At 40.7% G+C, this 16,529-nt stretch overlaps 1 protein-coding gene across 1 annotated transcript in view; it reads right to left on the reverse strand.

The window, feature by feature from the left end:
• The window catches only part of fstl4 (follistatin-like 4), a 196,780-nt gene that overhangs the window by 72,443 nt on the left and 107,808 nt on the right, over positions 1 to 16,529 (reverse strand). The window lies entirely within an intron of this gene.

Here is a 16,529-nt window from a genome sequence, read left to right on the forward strand (position 1 = left end):
AACGCTTTTTTTTTGTTTGCATAATTTGTCTGACAGTATTTTCTGTGCTGGGGGTCCAATTAATTAGCATTAATCCTTGAATCCACATGAAAACAAAAGGTACACGTCCTCATTTAGAGCTTCTCAAGCTTCTTGTCCTGCTTTGCTATGGGATTAGAGCTCATGCTTCAAAACCACATTGGGTCTCTAGTTCCTGATTCTCTGCAATGCTCTGCCTGATGAGGATGTGCAGAGGTAAATTAGGGACCACAAATTAATCATGGGCAGCACTCAGCATTTTTCTTCACACTTGAGATCAATAAATTATGCGAAACACGTCCGTCTCATGCTGTGAGGGAATGGAGAGTAGGCAAATGAGTGCCAGACACGGGGGGGGGGAGAAGACGAGGTTTTACTTTTTCTTTTCTCGTGTCCCTCCTTTGCTTTAATATCACCTGAGCCTGATGACAGCATGGGAGACGCTGACTGGAGGGAGCGGGGCCTATGTGCAAGTCAGAAGCTCGGTGATGAGAGAACAAAATATGGAAAAATCTCCCTCATATGAATAAATCATTAGGTGACGTCCATGCCCGATCACCGCAGAGCAGGGGCCCCCCCTCTGAGAGTACACGGGAATGGATCTCATTGCCTAATCTCCTTTAACAACTCAGCAACTATCAAAGCCAACAACTGCAAAATTAGGGGACACGATGGAGACGCTAAGACTCCAGAAGTTTAGTCCCTGTATCTACTTTTGGTTTGTAGCAGCGGGGAGTGCTGCCAGAGCATAACTACAGTTGTTGGTCTGACTGCAGCGAAGTGAACAAGGGTTCAGCTCGGCAACAGCAGACAGACAATGTCTCCTGCTGCGGTCCTCCATGTTAAAGTGCATACTAAAGAGGCACATATTTTCATGCTTATGCATATGTACACACCCACGGACTAACAAAGGGTTTCCTGGTGTGAAAAATGCTGTCTCATCTCAAAGAAAAGCTCAGGGTGACATTAAGTCCTAAACAACCTTTAAGACTGCATGCTCTCCATTCAAGTGCTTGATCTGACACTGTGCCATAGAGCAGGGCTTGATATAGTGTACTGCGATATAGTCTGAATATACTGCTATATTATTTTAAGGCCGTGTCGCCCAGCCCTAGATGTGAATGCTCCACAAACATACTAAACGTCATTGGTTACGTGTGCTTCATATGGGCTGTTAGGGTTTGTATGGCTGTTAAGCTGTCTGTGGAGGGAACTCAGACTACAGCACTGTAGGTGGGCGATAAGTACTATAATATTGTAGGCCACCGCCTTTTTTCAAAGACGGTCTTTTCCAGCTTGGCGTAGATCGATTCTATTCTATTCTCCAAGATGTGTACATTGTTGATCTTGGCCAGAGAAGACAGATGGTTTGAAAGAGGTGTAAAAGAATCCATCTACTAGCAAGTCCAGTTGCCTACGATGAAGCACTTGGAGTTACAATGACCTGGATGACTGAGAACCTCCATCGCCTGTATATACCATGAAAAAACCAATACCAACAAAAGTGTGTCCTATAATATTCACTTCCCTACAGGCTGTGAAACTCAGCCCGTGAGTCCACGACTACCAAATGGGACACAAACATATAATTACATTTTTTTTTAATGCAGGAAAAAAGGTTGAAAAACAGCTGGGCGCTGTCGTGTTCAGGGAAATGTCACACGAACGGCAGTAAATAATGATTTTGTTGGGGACTACTTTGAGCTGCAGATGAATACACATGTGGTGCTCTGGTATACAGCAGCTGTCTAATGCTTCATAAAGGGTCAACAGACAATTTCAAGGCTGTCGGAACAATACTATTTGGGCCGCCCCGGCTCCGGTGAATCTCAGTAATCTCCTGTTCATTTCTGGGAGGATTTTGCGTGATGTGTGACAGCTCTCACCGTTACGCTTGAATAGACAAAACCAAAGGGAACACACACAATGTTACACACACACACACACACGCCTCGCGTTGGCGACCCCTTCTACTTATTGCAGCCCACACAACAAAGACAATGTGCACTCCCCTCTACAAGCAGGCAGTTAAGTCAAGGTCTTGGCTAAATCCCCGCTCAATGTTATTCCTGCGAGGGGAATGAGGCGTGAGATGGATCAGACATGAGGGATCATCACCTAGCTGTCATCTCTGTCCCTGTTCTGGAAGGACAGAAACAAATTAACACCCCCACGCTGATTTACATCTTGTCATATATGGACAGAACAATCCTCTCTTTGCTCAGACTCAGCCCCCGCAAGTATCTATACAGAAAGAGAAAGATATCTGGAAGGAAATTCTTCAGTTTCACATGTAAAGGAAATGGATATTTTAAAGCCTTGCATCAGAGAGACATCTTCTAACAATGTTGCCGTGCTGACACAGGTTGATTAAGGTCGTAAATTACTTTTAAGCCCTCATGACCTCCTTTTTTTCTCTCCGGGCACACCTTCTATCCTCTGGCCGTGACGAGAAAGTGGATGTTACACCTGGATGCTACTGTGAATCACGCTCTTTTTTCTTCGCTGGGGTGAACGTCCTTTGATTCAGTCTCTCTCATTCTGCTGAGCACAGCAGCTGCAGCAGTGGCAGAGAAATATCTGTCTGTATTACAGTGCATCCACCCCTGACTCTAACACTGTTTTATTGTTCTAGAGGGACCAGGACTCCCTTTATTGCCCGTTTGAAATGTTAGCTGCTTAAGTGAGTGATCCGAAGCTGCTCGCACCATGGACGCCCAATGTCCCGGAGACGGAGCTCCTCTCCACCGCTCAGAGCGTCCTCCACGAGCTCACACTTTATAAATGTCAGGCAGGGGGGAAACAAACAGAGAGAGGAAGAACTGGAAGAGTTCCTGCCATGCTTTAGGGGAATTGTATGAATTGTATAAGAGGAGAAAAAGTCATGGACATTTAAAGGAGGAGTGAAATCTCTCAAAGGTTTTAAAGAAAAAACACAAAAACGGTGTTTGGGATGTGAACAAGGAATGTCAATGACTTTTTTTTCCACCATTGTATAAATTCTTCTTCAGGAAATGAGTCACTTTCCATATGTTGTCACTCTCTGCTTATGAACAACAGCTAACATGGCCGATTTTGTGCGGAAGCTCCCCCTTAATCAGTGTAAAAATGCAGCCGTGTGACATCCTGTAGTTTAATACTAGAATAATTTATTCATAGTGCACTTTTTAAGCAAGAAGCATGAAAGACATTAAAACCATTTTTTTGGGTTACCCTTTCTGATTCCAGTAGCAGAAGCATTTCATAGCTGTGCAATGAATTGTGAAATCTTTTTTTACTGTACAACGAAAGCAGGAAAAACAAAACAATAAAACCGGGTGAATAACAGTTTATGTCAATCTGCTTCTCTTAAAAAAATCTGTTTTTCTTGCTTTTGTTATTTTAGTACAAACCTGTGAAAAACAAAAACATTTACAGCCTCAGACAACAACAGTATGTAAGGAGTGCCGCTCGGGTGCGGAAAATGGTGTCCATCTGCTGAACCAGCACATTACGGGGATCCTACGAATTCAGAATCATTAAAGGCTTTTTACTCTCCTGTCGAACATCACCGCTCACCACCGCTTTCTGTACTCAGTTAACCATGCAGCTAGAAGTTCAGACCGGGAGCTCGGAGCGCCGGGTGGAGTGTTGGCATTCACATGACTAGCACAACAGCTCTGGATCGAGTTTGGCGGACATCATAACATCAAAACTGTCATTTCTTATTTCTTTCTTCACCTTCTATTGATGAATGAAGCTAATTTATGAATGTTTTCAACTAAAATTCTTACATATTGCACCTTTAAAGGTCAGTTCTGTAGGATATAGCGGGATGTATTGGTGTTCATTAGTGTATAATTACCTAAAACTAAGAATTGTTGTGTTTTCTTTACCTTAAAATTCACATTTACAGAGGGAGCAGGTCCAAACACTGGTTCGAGAGAGGGCCTTTTATATTTTTTACATTCCTAGCTGTTGATTGCTGTCGGGGAGGGCGAGGAGAGTGATATTCACTGATTCCACTAAATCCTACACGCCATAAAAACTGGTGTGAAATATTTTTCCTCAGTGTAAATCATGCAGGTCTGTCCTGACAAAAAGGCATTCATTAATAGCGGAGCATGACCCGGTGCTAGTAAGGCGCCAAGGCTGATTTGTTGCTGGTTTCCTGTCAGGTTTGTTCAGGAAGCCAGTGGAGAAATTCAAAAGGTACAGAGCATACATCATACATCCCCTGCAATTCAGATGTGTATGGATCAAAACAGCTAAAACTTTCTGCTGTACTTACTGGGTGAGATCTTGGCTCTGGCTAAAAGTCGGAGGGAGGGAAAAGGAAATCCAAGGCATCAATCCTTCAGATGATGAAACCTCCCTACAATGCCCTCCAGGATGTAAAAGTGCTCTGTGTTAAATTTATGTCTGCCTGACCTCCCCTGGCTGAAATGATGGGATTATTTACTGCCATACCGTCTGTGTGCTGCTAATATGCGATGGTGATGGACCTCCCTTCCAGATAATTATGAATATGATGGACACTCTTTGCTCCTGAGGGCAGCAAGGTCTAAGAGAGCTGAGCCAATCTTGGATGGGGGTGACACAAGTCACAGGAGAGCCTCATATTGTATAATCGCTGCTGGCAGCTGTTTAAATCGGCTTACTGTGAGCTTCATAGTCTGTCCAGCATTTCTTCTGTGACATGCTGTGACCGAAAACACTTAAACCTTTAACTTCCTCCGTTTTTAATATTCACCATCCTATATTTTCAGTATGTTTAACGGCATTTTAGAGTTTGTATGACTAAGACTGAGAAAGAGAAGTCACTGAGCACTTGAAAATACTTCAACACGTCCAAATGACTCATAAAACCATATTACCTTCAAGTATTTTTGGGATATTCATGATTTCTGCTAATGCTGAAGCAACTGATTTGATTGACAGAAAATTCTGATAATTGATTTTGTAGACTAGATGAATAATCAAAAGTAAGATCAAGAAAATGACTTTGGCTTTGTTTTGTAGATGCGTTTTGTAGAGCGCTGACCTCTGTTAGATTGTGTTTCCTGTTTCGGCTCAAAAATAAAGCTGGTCGACTGTATTTATTGTGAGGCAGCGGGAGAAAATATTTGGTTTGCATTGGCAGGAAGTTAGTTAATTTCTGCCCGAAGGAGAACTAAACAGAGAGGCTTCTTTAAACAAAATGAAAATTCAAATTGTCCTGCTGAAAGTACATAAATACATGATTTCCTGTGGGTCCATTTGTGCAGGTAATCTGAGGCGGACTCTGCTTATCACGACAAAAAAACTCATGCTTAAGGGCTGCAACTTCAAATAAAATCCTTGGATAGATCGTGTTAAAGAACGTAGATGCATTTATTACAACAAATTATTATTATTTTATATTAAACAGAGAGTATTCTACTTGTGAGGAGTGGTGTGCGGATCGACCGATTCCGAGTTGTAGGGTCAATTTTGATATTGAAAGATAGATATCTAAAGTCAGTAATCTGTGGTAAATGTGTGCTTTATCTTAATCGAAAGTAGGTATCCTATAAACAACACACAGTTCAAATAATACCCGATTTATAGGAACTACTTCTCCTTCCGCCTGTCATACTCACATGCAAGCTACATTTCTATGTGCAAGGTGCCACTTAGAGGGAGTTGATATTCACGATGGCTCACGTGTGGAGCTTTTTTTTAGCTCTAAGAACAACAACAAAGCCGGATGTGATACGTGCAGGAGGAGTGTGAGGCACCTTGTTAAGCATCTGAGATTTAATCACAATACAGAATATGATGAGGTTTTGCAGCTGTGGTTTAAAGAAGAGGAGGAGAAAGGTGCTGCTAAGGCGAAAACAGACTTCAATCACTGAGTCCTTCGTCACTCGCGGCATCATCCAGGTACAGAGAGAGATGGTGAGTGTAGCCATTGGCAACGTTTATCACCGTCACTGGCTGTGGGAAAGTGATTCACATCCGTCTAGGCTTCAGTTTGTGTGTTGATGTCCAAACAAAGGGAGTTATGCACTCTGAAAACTACAGAATACAGTTTTATCAAGCTTTTGTACGCAGTATCGGTTTTGTATGGTATCTGCAGTACCAGCCCGGGTTTGACTCTGCATCGGATCAGAAAGAGTCAGTGGTATTGCACACCACACTCACCAGATGAAGCCAAGTAGCGTGAGAGACATGCTGCGGGAAGAGCAATAAAGAACCCACAGACATATATTTCCATAAATATGAAACCGAAGCACAAAACAAGCCAACGTTCAGAAACAGCTTGCACAGCATCCGTCTACAAACAGCAGCAGGAGGAGGTTGAGGAATGTGCAGCAACCTGGGTCAACAGCAGCAGCAGCGGCAGCATGAATGATCGGCAGGGTAAGAGTCTGAGCTGTCAGTTATCAACACAGGCTTGTTTGACTGTGATTGGAGGAGTCAGCTGATTAGCAGCGAGCTGTCACAACTGACCATGAGTGAGATATCATGGGGGCGGAGCGATGGATTAAACATTCATGCTCTCTAAATTATTATTCAACATGAGACTGTGGTTGGGAAACTTTAGCGTGAGCCGTAATCCCGTATCAAAAGCAGGAAAAAAGTGATGATTCATAGTTCCCACGTTTCTCAGCTAATACGCAACTCCCACTGATTTAAAAATGACGCCTCTAGATTTCCTGAGTACGGGGCGAGCTGTCTGCCAGTTTGCCTTACCATACATTCTGCAGAGTGGATCAGTGTGTGCTCGGGAAAGTCTTATCAGAGTCTGTGCAGCTTGGCACTGACTAAATGAGAAAACCCATTGCAACACCAAAGTTATTGGCAAAGCAGTGAAGGAGAAATAGTACAGTAACATTCACTCCCCGGCTGCCTGTCTGTCTGCAAGCCCTATCGCCTAGAACTGGCTTCTCAAACTGCACATCAGCACTATACACATCACCGATATCTCTTCCTCTCCCTCCTCTCGATCCGACTCGCTTCCACTCTTACTTTCTCGCTCTCAGACAGACGCCCATCAGTCTGGGGAGGAGTATAACTTCCAGGGACATGCAGAGTTAAGCAGCTGCACACCAAATAAACACTTACCATCATAAAAATGACTAGTATTATTTGTATTCTTGACACTGCTGCTACTGTTGAGCCACCGTCTCATAGGAAATGACAGCATCTACAGTGTCAGCGCCGTTGACGCCTTCCCTTTCCTCCCTTGGAGCGTTAATGATCAGGATGTAAGTGCTTCCCCGTCACACTACAGCAGCTTTACTCAGCAGGTACAGATGTTTTTGAAAACGTTGCCTGAAAATAAGGGTGAAAGAGCTGTTTTTATGTTCTTAATTAGTTCTAATTAATCAGTTAATTATCATAAAGTGCACTGCGTGAAGGCTGTAATGGCTTTGGTTATGTGTTAAGCGAGTTTGAGCTGTTATGTTTTCAAGAAATTTTAGTGATTATTGGAATAGAAATTCTTAATAACTCATTTCAAACCGTTGCATTAGATTTCTCGGAGCACGTACATGAGGCTTCGCATTGTTACCCTGTTCACAGTGACAGTGGCCTCTGATGAGAAGAGACAGAAAGAGGGGGAATTGAAACATCAGCAATGTACTTTATCTAGTACAACTATTTTCATCTCCTATTGCTTCTGTTAAGATTGGAGAATGTACACATCGTCTGTTGTTTCAATAACGTTATGAGCGTGTGAGTCTGTGTGTGTGTGGATTTTCTTTTTTGGGATTTTTTTAAATGAGCCAACGGCTGTCAAAAAACTTGCAGTGTGTGAAGTTTGATGTTTGACGTGTGAATCTAAAGCATCGTACGCTCTCTTTAAAACAGCATAAACAAACTTTACAAAGGGGCTTTACAATGTGCACAGCGTACATACAATAAGTGCTTTGCCATGTGAGGCAGTTGGATTCACACGATTGCGTGTTCATGGCTTCTTGCCGGGCTTCAAGCTATTCACTTCTGGCTGAACACACAGGAAGTCAACCAAACAGCGTTCTTTGGAGGAAGTGCTACTGTCGGTGTGACGACCAGCGAGAGAAGCGACTGTTCATTTGAAAACAACAATGGCGGCCGCTCAAGAGGTTATATCAGAAGTAGACAGTTTATTTCACTGAAAAAAAGAGCAAGGAATGGCATTAAAGGCTTTTCTTGATGGGAAATATATTTGATTTACGAACTGGCTTTGCCGGCGGTAGCGCTCTCCTACAGCTGATCTGATTGGTTGAAGTTAGCCCGTGACAGACAGATGGTTCATCCATCACCTGCCAAATATTTATCGAAAGTGCCTGCCCTTTTCCAAACAGTTTCCAGCGTCTTCTTTCCAGATGGTTCTGTGTAACAAACCATCTGGTGCGTCAGTTGAACATCCTCTATTGTAAGACCCCCTAAAAAAAAAGCAAAAAACAGACTTTCTCTCATTTCTACCAGGCGTTCTGGCAGTGGGGCAGCAATTTATGATTACATTAATTATTAAATAATCTCCGGATTATTTTCATTATAAATAAAATTCTTTTGTCCAACCAACATCCTGAACCCAGAGACTCTTTATTTAATAACTCAAACGACAAAAAGAAAAGGGAACAAATCCTCATATATAAGAAGGTGGAACCAGAAAATGATTGACATTTTTAAATGACTGAAACGATGAATAGGTTATTATAGCTATTATCAAAATAGTTGGCGATAAATGTTTCAGCAGGACTGGGGAATGGAGAACATACAGTGCTTTCCAACAGCCTCCATTAGCTTGATTCCCCTGGACATGTCCTGCTGACATGTACTTTACCACAATCACAGTACATATCTGCTCTAACACAATGTGTGGTTTAGCACAAATTGCAGCCCAGTCACATGGCCTCTTTACAGTACCTGCATGTGGTTTTGTCATAGCAGCAGAGTTTTAACTAATGGAGACTGAAGTGGCTTCCATGGTTATGAACTGTATGGTGGCCTGTGGGCCATGCTCAGTACAGGGTCACCAACAACAATACAAATAATAACCAGGTCCTCGATGCCATGATCAGAATATAAATACAGTTGCACACTCAGCCCTGGTGAAGCAGATTTAGCAAAAAGAAAATAATTACCAAGCCCCTGCTCCCGCTAATAGATTGAGACTGCGAACAAGCTCAGGCGCTGATTACATTTTTAGCATCCATCCTCCTTTTTTCCCCTACACCTGCAGTGTAAGTTATAGTAATCTGAAGACCTTTCACAGCCCTTGCTGAGGCCTGCAAGCCGCTGCTGCCTTATGATCCCATGAGTATACAGCTTTTAAATTGCCTGGATGTGGGGACTAGAGGAGACGGCCGCCTCGGGCTGTATGTGGCCTAACAGAACTCCACTGACGACACAGAACCCTGGACTAACATCCAACATCAGCCAAGCCCAAATACTGCAGTGACCTTGCAAGGACAGTTTTCAGAAACACAAAACAGAGAGGAGGATTTTTAAGTAACTCAGAGTGGCAGGTTTTATGGTGAGGTTTTAGTTTTAGAGGAGAAACTATAAATATCTCCTTTTCTGTTTTTTGTCCTCCACACATGGATGTTTCAAGTCAGCATCACCTGCGACCACACAGAGCATCACTCATGATCTTCAGGGGGTGTTAAGCTACTCCTTAAGTTGGATTCATCAGGGCCTTGTGTGTTTCTTCTGTGATTTACATCTGTGTTTTGAGTTGAGACTGTGAACAAGTTCTTCTAATACATCAGTTATTTTTATATTCCAAACGCTGTTAAAACGACTTGGAAATGGAAATTTTGTTTGTTTTTTTTAAAAACATGGTCAACAAAATATTTCCTAGACAATTAGTGAAATGATTTTGTACAGCAGTTACAACCATACCTTGTATAGAGTACAGTAAGCAGTGCAGGCAGAGGAAACTGCAGGAAAGTTTTAACTTCGATCTGACGATCTGACGATCAAAGCTGCAAAGTAGAAACTCTTCAGATGACATCACCACGGGTAAAATAATGACAATGTGTGGCGTCCTCACATTTCCACCGAGGAGTTGACAGGTGTGTGTAATTTCTTTCTCCATACGTACGTGCAGATCAATGCAGCGAGAGTACTGACACTTGAAAAACAGAAAAGGAACAAGAGGAAGACAGGGATGTACGCTGAGAACACGGCTTTTATTCCTTCTTCTCCGTCAAAGGGAAAGAGGTTCATCCCTTTTATCTGAGTTTTATCTTTCATCTTAATTCTGTCTGTGAACGCATGCCTTTAGCAGTCTCTTCATCTTTCATTCTTCATTTTTTTTCTTCTTCTCTACAGGTCACAGCTTTGCTTCAGTGGCAATGGCTGAAGTATTTATGCGTGGGAGTCTTTTATTTCACTAACTATACATCAGCTGATACTTCTGTCTACCAGTCTTTGTCTGAGAAGAAAGACAAACGTAAACACTTTTTCGCTGCTTAAAATCCTCCTTTGAATTAAAATGGAATTAAAGAACAATTGCAAAAATAAAAAATTATACCAGTCGTGCAACAGCAATGGTGTTTTCATTACAATAAGATGAAGCAAACACAGGGAGCTAATTTCACCTCTGATGACAGCCCTAAATTATAACGAGCATGGTTCCCCCCTGAGCTAATGAGAGACAATGCAATCAGATGATAATGTGGTCATTTATTTCCTTCCCAATAATTACAGGAGTCGTTTGCTTGTTGGTATATAAAGGTTAAGATATTGCGTCCCCTCTTTTCATTCTTTACGTTCATTAGTAGGTCATTGGGGAGGTCTGATTGCACCTTCAATTAAGAGGCAAGTGTTGGCGGTTAGACAGTATCCAGCTTTTATGTGCAATATAAAAGGTACTTACGACCATGTTGGTGTGTTGCAATTTATTGTTCATTATGTTATCATATTGTACTTTGTCAAAATCTTAATACCTTAACTAATAACATTATTTTTGCCTATTAAGAAGGTCTGCATCTACAACTCTGTCTCCTTTTAACCACGTTCTTTCACATCTAATTTATGCTATCTGGACAGAGCTCAAAGCACTTGGTGAAGGTAAGGGGAAAATTCTGGCCTTGTTTAAGACTGAAAAAGTCACGCAGTCCGTGATTTTACCCCGACTTTACCTTTGGTTTTAGTTGTTGAAACCTTAGTAAATTAGTTGTTGACCTTTGTAAATTAGTAGCAGATAAACATATTTGTAAAAGACACAGTAAAACTAAATATTTGTGATATTGCTACCTTGAAAACATTATGAATTTTAGAACTTTCTAGTTTCTGTAGTTTTTCTTCTTTTGTTTGCAATGTATAAAAATGAATTAAGGCTGGGCAATATATAAGATATTTATTGTTGTCGTGATACGAGACTATATATTGTCTTAGATTTTTGATATAGTTACATCATGACATGGCATAAGTGTTGTCTCTTCCTGGTTTTAAAGGCTCCATTACATTAAAGTGATGCCATTTTCTACACTTACCAGACTGTTCTACTTGTTCTAATACTTGCCTTTACCCACTTAGTCATTATATCCATATCCACAGAAATCTCATGTGTTAGTGTGAAGTGCTTTTGAGAAGATTTTAAAATATTGAAGTATATATCGTATATCCTGTTATGGCCTTAAAGGTCATACTGCACAGCCCTCAAATAAGTGGTTAAGTAATGGAGATTATACTCTCTTATGATGAGTGTATCACTTCCTGCTCATGCATAAACATGTCTTTTAGTAGGATCAAGTGGAGCTGCAGCAAAACTTTTTCATTCCCACTGTATTTTATGAGTGATCATAAAACCAATTCCTTTCAGTTTGACTCTTTGTTCTGACCAAATTGTGTCCCATGTTCTATTTTTCAGGAAAAAGAAAAAAAAAAAGAAAAACTCAAACAATAAATCACTCAATGAGAAGTCAGAGTGCGTTTGACTGCACTGCATACCAAATTGTTTCCCTGAAGGTACACTGGCAGCAGTGGACTGATATTGACTCATTAGAGGTTTACAACTGGAGCCCTTCTCTCTGCCAGCAGGTAGAAATAGTAGCAGAGGAGGCCATTAAGCAGAAAACAGAACTAATGAAGGGGGAAATTAACAAAACGCAAACAAATAACACATGTTTCTGAATTCCCTGCCTGGCTTCTGTTGATATGGCTTTTCCTGTTTGCACGCTGCCTCCTCAGTTCATTTTGTGAAGTTATCTGGGTCACACACATCCGCCACCGTCGGGGACGTCGTCAAACGAAAAGGAAAAAAGGAAATACGAGAAACGTGTTTTGTCAAAGTTGTAGTTTACCATTAATAATGAGGTGACCTGGATGGACTGTGAGTTATTCAGACCTTCCTGCCTCCAGACTATTTATAGGAATGACCACAGTGCAAACACAGAACAGGTAAATTTATCATTGGGGCCAGGCAGTTAAAAAAAACATGCACCACGTTCAACTCTGCGTCCCTTCAGAGAATTTCCTCTTAAATAAAAAAATCGTTGATTTTAAGTCTGGTTCTTTTTATCGCCATTCAACCCTTTCCTATCCGTGCTCTTCATGAATTCATACAGTATCCCCATCAAAGATGAAGCACTTCCCGACATAACAATTTCATAACGGTGCTTCAGTCGGCAGCTTGTCAACTGGAATGACATGTTTCAAAGCCGGGGATCTACAGCTATTTAAATACCCATTGGCTTTCTGGCCCCTCAGGATCCTGGGCCAAGCCTCTATATCCCTCCCCTCATGCCAAAGACTGTCACTCACACACACCGCAAATCCGAGCAGACCTGTCTCTGAGCGCCGATGTGTTGATTCATTTCATGCCATGCCATGCAACTCTCATATTAATTAGCACTCCAGTCCAGGCATGCAGTGTGCTTTTTTTTTCTGTTTTGCAGAATGTATGAGATATTTGAGACAAAAGAACGCGAGGGACAGAAATAGAGTGGGTTGTGCTTTGTTTGTAATATAGATCTTCACGATCACTGCAGACTGACGACTGAATGCAATATATTGTACGTGCAGGCTTTTGCTTTTCACACTGGTGAGAATAGATTTGTCTGAGGAACAATGACAATTTAATAGTCACCTAGGAACTTGACTGGCGCAGTGGTGAATGATATGCTCTTAATGGCTTCTATACCACAGACAACTCAAGCTTTACTGATTGAATGTATGGAGGGCTGAAACTACCAGCATAATAATAAAAAAAGGCTGAGGAAATAAGCAAATATGTCAATAAATGCACCAAAAATAATACTAGAAATAAATGGAGACATCAATAATATATTTCTGTTTTCATTTGCTTCTGTATTTGTTCACCTTTGTATTAATTCCCCAATTTATTTCATTAGTTTTACCCTTTTGTTTATACATTTATTCATTTTTATTCATTTATTAATTAACATTTTGTATTTATGTATTTTCTTGCAAAATGCAAAGTGAAAAGAATATAGAAGTAAATACAGAAATAAATACGTAAAGAAATCAACTTAAAAATTGATAAATGAATGAATAAAATGAATGAAAACATAATAAATAGCTGGATTAATACAAAGGGAAATAACTACAGAAATATATATTTATGTCACATTTTATGAATTGATTTATGCCTACGTGCACTTTTATCATAATATTTGGTGCATTTAATGCGTAGACTTTATCTATTGAGCCATTTATGTATTTTTAAGTTGAGGTCCTCAATATGAATGAATACAATCCTCATGTGTAAATTACATTTGCGTGCTCAGGTTTCTTTTTAAACAAACTCAGCTAACGAAAAGGGAGAAAAAACTGGCAGAGCATTAAAATATGTGGAAGCAGCAGAGCAGATTTAGGCCAGTCGGTCACATGTACAGTACAGATTGGTGTAACACAGCGTACCCTGGAGTACCCCTGCTTGTAGCAGTGACTAATTTGAGAGCATTAGGGAAACACAGTTCATCACTGTACTTTCTTTAATTACCAAAGCCCCTGTGCATGAGTTATGATGGGTAAGCTCCTCTGGAATAATGTCAGCGGGAAAGCAGTGTTATACAGACCAATTCAGTTATAATTAAAAGTTTTTCTTGATGTGTTCAACCAGAGATCTTCAGAGTCAGAGGTGGTGGTCGCATGACACATTTCCTGCCCCTTCCATCAAAAGCCAATAGTCCTTTTAATCACAGCCTAACTAGAATACATATCGGCCAATCATGCTGTTGCACTACCAATTGCTGACCTATTACCTGTGGGAAAATGGTTTTTAAACCTTATTTTTGGGCAAGGTCACCAAACTTTTTAAGCATTTTTTTTATCAGATTTGACTGGTGAGTGTATACATGCAGTTCCAGTGACCATTGAAAGTGAAGTCACGGCTCTCTCCCAGACATTTATATAGGGACCTGATCTTGTTAGGCCAAAATAACTGCCCGAGGTTGTTACTGAGAGGGCTGCTGAGTGGCAAGCAGTAAGCCTAAGAGGACTTTTGAACTACCTTCGAATGAAAAGTTAGTGACAGCCGAGAGTTAGTTGATTAGATTGATATGTTTTAGACGATTGGTCGGACAAAACAATTAAACAAACAATTTAAAGACGTCAGGGACATTAGACATTTAACTATTGTCTGACATTTAATGAAATAAATAATCAGAACAATTACAGATAGACTGATTTATATAAGAAACACAGTATAATTAGTTGCAGCCTCATGTTACCTCATGTCTCTTTCATTTATTTCCTTTGTCCTTCCTTCTGTCTGTTAATATTTCCTTACTACCTCTTTTTCCTTCCTTCTTTCCTCCAACTCACCTGAAAGCGCTTAAAGAATACCACTAAACACTTCTCTTTTACTTTGAAAAGCTACCTCCATTTTGCTATTTTACTTTAAGTTTACTTTAACTTCATACAAACTTTGAATGTAGGGTCTTTCCTTGTAATGAAGTGTTTTTATGTCAGGGTATTTATCCTTCAGTAGAAGATCTGACTACTTCCTCTACAGCTGTGTGTAGGATTTCAGGCGTACAGGTATATTTGTGTTTTCTTTAGACACCCTAAGAGCTGAACCTACAGTGTGACTACAGGTAGAGAGAAACTATCAAAAGAGCTCTCATTAAAAATTGGTTAGTGGCGTCCTGGCACTCACAGCAGCTCACACTGAAGCAGCAGCAGGAGGCCGTCTTTGTTTTTTGGGAGCTGCTTTGGTGTCAGTACACAGAGGCGTGATGCGTGTTTACAGCAAACAGCATTTACAGTGTCTCTGGAGCCTTTTCATCATCTGAAATAATTAATGGACGGGGAGCAATTAATGAAAAACGAAGAAGAAAATCAGAGCAATTACCGTCCCTAACAGTGGATTAACAGCCACCGTCTCTGGGGGTGGAAGGAGGGAGTGCAAATCAATATTTGTCTGCTCAGAAGCATCAATAAGACGAGTCCGATCTGCCATTTTTAAGGCTTTGCACTTTTGGGAAAGTTATGCTAAGAACGTTGAACGTATTAGTGTGCTGAATCATCTACTGCATCTACGGCATGAGTGAGTGGCAGCAGGTATAAGTGATCAACATCTTCACTGTCACAGTTGATTTATCACAGCGATGACTTCTGTCTACATTTTGTTTCCCTTCTAATTAATGCAAATTTAAGGTCTGTGTCGTCGTCGCCTTCTCGGTTGGCATCCATCTCGATATTGCTTTAATTAAGTACCCAAAATTGCATTAAAGCGCCGCTTCAAATTTGATCTAATTTCCACCGTTTCCCTACACAGACAGACATCTATAGATTATGCTAATCCAACACTCGACGCCGATACTTGGGTGTTCCCGCCGGCTCTAATCAAATTAGAGTCTTAATCAGATGAGCTTTGGTTGCAGGTGTCAATACAAATTAAAAGTCTACTTATCTAAGCTTAGTATTTATGACAATCTTGCTCAAAATAAAATGCTTTTCACTTATTCACGCCCTGAATCAAACTGATGATCTCAGCGATACTGTAAAGACATAATGCATTTTTCTACCCTGTCTCCGATCTGTGTTTAATCACATTAGTGCTGTGTGATGTTTGGAAAACTCTTCATGTTCTTCCATTAGATTTAAAATGCTGCAGCAGCTGAGCGTCAGGTATTTTACTATGCTAGATAAATCAAAAAAAGAGTTCACAGTTTGAGAGACTTAATATTTAAGATTAGAGTAAAAGATGAGGCAAACGATGGTGTTAGATGAGGCAAAAGAAGTGAGGAAAAAAAAGTTGTTAAGTTCAACAAAGTGAGAAAATCTTATTTCCAGGGATCACAAAAAATCTTGCTGACACCAGTTAAAAGCTAATTGGCAGCACTCTGCCTGCTGGACCGTGTTTTACATGAGATGTGAAGTCAAATGTGTAATTTAGTTGCATATCAATTTAGCTTTCTGCAGAGAAGTGTCTCTTCTTACTAAATGAGTGGATCTGCTCACAGTAATAGCTAAGGAAAAGCACAGTAACAAACGCAGTGCAGGATGTACTGTAGTCTAACCTCATTAGAAATGACAGACCCAAGTGTATTACACACACACACACACACACATACTCACAGATACACTGCCAGGGCTGAGATCAA

Source organism: Pagrus major, chromosome 13 (genome assembly GCF_040436345.1).
Source record: "Pagrus major chromosome 13, Pma_NU_1.0".
Taxonomy (NCBI): Eukaryota; Metazoa; Chordata; class Actinopteri; order Spariformes; family Sparidae; genus Pagrus; species Pagrus major.